Below are 4,114 nucleotides of genomic sequence, written 5' to 3'. Positions count from 1 at the left end.
AAGGATATCCTCTTATAAATAACGGATTAAGAATCCAAAGTAACACCGCCGAATAACATACAAAACTGTATACGTTTATTATTTTCATACATATAGATTCATTCTGTTCAAATATATATTTTCCTTTATAACTAGAAGATAAAAAATCGATACTTGTGGCATCCAATAATTTTCTTAAATCATCATATTTCTTCGAAAGTATATAGTTGTTTAGATATATTTGAATAGTTGATATTACATTTATAAATAATTGTATAGTTGAAAAAAAATCGTTTTTCACATTGTAAAATCCAATAAACACATAGCAGTTGATTATAATAAATTCCATTAATATTAATAGAGTATAGAATAACTGGTAAAACTTGAAATTGTGAATTGTAGCCAGATTGAATGGATTAAGTTCACAATGTAGATTTTGATATTTTAACATTCGATCTTTTAGAATAAATTTCTCTTGAATTTTGTTTTGCATTTTACTTCGGAATATTGTTGTTCGACTCTTATATATTTGTATCTCAAACAATAATATAAAAATTATTATTATTTAGTGTTCTTTTATTTTTACTGAATTAATTAAGTAATTATTATTTGACTTATACACATAAACATGGATGTAATCTGTTTTCAAAATATGAATTAGATGTGAAACATCTTATTCATTCACAGTGTTATATTGGTTACTCAATTAGAAAGACAAAGGGTTTTCACTGTTCCCATCTTTGGTAACTATTTTTTTATTTATTGATCACCTATACTAAGTAATTGATTTACTATGAACCATTTAGTTAATCGAAAAATAAAAATTGTTTCAAGATTTTATTTTTTGGTTTATATTAAATTATGATTTATAAATTCAGGATAAAATGTAACTAAAAGAAAATCAAACAGAAATTCTAAATATTATTGTAAGACCAGCTACTGCAATAAGGGGTGCAGGATATATGTCACATTCATCAGAGAGTTATGATCTTCGAAAAATTTAACCGTTATGCCTGAACTTAACAAAGAAGAAAGGTAAACTGAGATTAATCTTTTATAGAATGTAGTTATTTGTTTATAAGTAATTATTTTTGTATAGAATGGAAGATAAAATAAAAAAAAACTAGAAAAACGTATTCACGATTTAGTAGACAAAGTTTGCTTGACAGAAGAAAATGGTGCTCCAAAATAAGGTTTGAACAAAATCAAAGATGCATATAATAAAGAAAAAAGTTTCATTAGAATGCAAAAGTAGAATTTTCCTATTAGATTTATAATTACACGCTTTTGCTTTTGTCTTTTAAATGAATTAAATTATTGAAATGTCTATCCAACTCAAGGAAATTAAATTTGAGAATGCTGTCGTAATTTTGACAGGTAATTGATATATTAGATGTCTTGTTAGGATGATTACATAATTTTTGAGTTTGTAAACGAATCTCATAAAAATCGCGATTTTATGAATCTTTTGAAAAAATTAAAGTGTCTAAATTTTCATAATATATTCCTAAGTCGTTTTAATAAAAAGTCGGGTTAATAAAGAATTGCCTACATCGCCACACAGATAAAATATACAAGCGCTTAAGAAAAACTAACTAGCCAGAAATGTCATATTATTTTTAATATAATAATGAAAATATCAAGTACCCTGTTTGTTTGATTATACACTTACTTCGATAATAGGTATGATTGGCACTTAAAATGGTCGTAATAAATCGAGAAAATTTATGTTTTAAAATGGAATATTATTGCAATAAATAATAAAAGAAAATGTATTGTAAACAAAATACTATTTCAAGTTAATAAGAATTGTGCATGTGAATAGCTAACTATCCCAATCAGAATTATGTCGCTATCGTCTTTTTGCTGCAAAATTATGCCAAGGCCGTCATGACTTACGTCCGTTACGATTATCAATTAATAGTTTTCGTTATAATGCGCAAGAGGCCTACTAGTTAATTAATTTTTTAGTTCTTGTAAAACTTTTTCCTGATCGTACGTTAAGTTAATTTTATCGAGTTTACTTTTAAATATCCCTTTTATTAGATCCGTCTAAGGCTTTGCAAGTTTAATAAAGTTTGTAAAGAATTTTCAAAAATATTTTGCTAGACCAAGAAAGCTACGGAGTTGCCTGATGTTAAAATGTGATGGAAATTTTTTTATTGACTCTAGTCCTTGTTTGGTAGATTTTATACCTTATGAGTTTATTACGTTTCTTAAAACTTTAATTTCTCAGTATCAAAATTTTCTTTTAGATGGTTTTAATTTGAGGTTATTGTATGAGAATCCTTCTAATGTAAGTTTGAGTGAACTTTAATAATTATCAAATGTTTTGGCAGTCATTGAGGTAACAGATTTTATTTTTATAATTAAGGCACCTCATAATTTTGCACATGGCTGATTGATTAATTAATGGCACGTTATTAAGGCCCATAGGTAATCTTTTAAATTGATTATATATAGTGTTCGTTAAAAGCTATATATTATCTCAAATCTTTGGAAAGTCTCTTCTTCTTCTTCCTCGCCTTAATCCCAACTACTTGAGGTCGGCCACCCTTATCCTAAACTTCCACTTGACACGATCTCCTACATCATCTACGCTCACATCAGCTGTCCTCATGTCGCATTCAATAACATCCCTCAATCTACTTTTTGGTCTTCCTCTACCTCTTCTTCCTTCAAAATTCATTTCTATAACTGTTCTTACAGCTTCCAGTTCTTTTCTCCTCATAACATGACTAAACAATCTAAGTCTATTTTCTGTCATCTTATCCACGATTGACGCAACACCTATACTTCCTCTTATATGCTCGTTCCTAATCCTATCTTCTCTAGTCACTCCACTCATTCACTCTTTAAATTATAAAAACAATAAAGAAGTTATATTTTGCTTTACTTTTAGGTGTATAAAAATTTATTGATACAATAATTTTCAATAAAAACTGTTTGTTACTAAAAATAATTGCACTGGACTACAAGGAATTTTCATCAGAAGCAAAAATATACTTTTCTAAATCAACTTTTCGCGTTGTTTTCAAATGTGCAATTAGATTTTTTCTATCACATCTAAGTTTTATTATTATTAAAAAATAGTTCTTACATATAAAAAAAAAATAATTAAGAACAAANTCAAAAATAAGTATTTACATATAAAAAAATAATTAAGAACAAAAAAAAATTGTTTTATATTAATACTGATTTTGATTATTAATGTGTTAAAAATAAGGAAAATGACATATTTAACCTATTTTTTTAATCGCTTAAAGTTGATTTTTGTGAATGTTTATAATAAAAAAAAATAATTTATTTTATCATAACTTTTAGCTCAATTGGCAAGTTTGAATTCGACATCATTAAATAGAAAATTTTATGAGAATTAAAAAAATTGTATCGTTAAGATTAATATGCAGTCAGAGAGTTTTATAATTACTATTTATTGTAAATTTATCAGAAANCAGTCAAAAAGTTTTATAATTACTATTTATTGTAAATTTATCAGAAAAGCTCAATATTTTTTTGCATTTTTATGGTAATAGATAACTTAAATAGAAGTAATAGTAATAATTTTCTAGTAACTTTTGGTGTTTGAAAAGATTCTGCAATTGAAATATTCAGAAATTAATTCATTTTAATAGCTTTAACTAAATGAACCAATCAAAACAAAGTTGTTAAAAAAATTTACTTAATTGAGCGTATAATAAAATTTGATTATAGTTGTAAAAATCCATTATTAATTCAGGAGAAACTAACAGTCATTTTTTTTAGAAATTATTTATATAGCAACAAGTTACCAAAAAATTTTAAATATTATAGTAGTTGTACACACAAATAGAGTAAAAAAGTAATTAAATTACAAAGTAAAATGATTTAATTTTGTATTTGAAACCTATGATATCAAATTGTCATATCAACCTTGATTCGTGAATAAATATTTTGAAAACATTAGATAAGAATGATTTTAATTGTCTGTATGGAGTACATGGAATAAGTAACTGTTTCATTGATAAATTAGAATTTTTTTCAACTTTTGAGGATAATATCTTCAACTAGATACGAATTGTAGTCATTTGACGTATCGTTGAAAAAAATAGGTCAAGTTAGAGCAGAGAAAATAAATGATAGTCACAAAAAAATA

At 25.4% G+C, this 4,114-nt stretch overlaps 1 long non-coding RNA gene across 1 annotated transcript in view; it reads left to right on the top strand.

Moving 5' to 3' along the window:
• Positions 1-507: 507 nt before the first annotated feature.
• The window catches only part of LOC126909582 (uncharacterized), a 6,160-nt gene continuing 2,553 nt past the window's right edge, over positions 508-4,114 (top strand). The window contains exons 1-2 of the long non-coding RNA XR_007705063.1: positions 508-1,014; positions 1,079-1,172. This is a non-coding gene — a long non-coding RNA (uncharacterized LOC126909582). The remainder of the gene's footprint in view (positions 1,015-1,078; positions 1,173-4,114) is intronic.

This window comes from Daktulosphaira vitifoliae, unplaced genomic scaffold, assembly GCF_025091365.1.
Source record: "Daktulosphaira vitifoliae isolate Bord-2020 unplaced genomic scaffold, ASM2509136v1 Scaffold_614, whole genome shotgun sequence".
Classification (NCBI taxonomy): Eukaryota; Metazoa; Arthropoda; class Insecta; order Hemiptera; family Phylloxeridae; genus Daktulosphaira; species Daktulosphaira vitifoliae.
The sequence above is the reverse complement of the archived record's forward strand: the minus strand, read 5'-3'. Positions and strand labels throughout refer to the sequence as shown.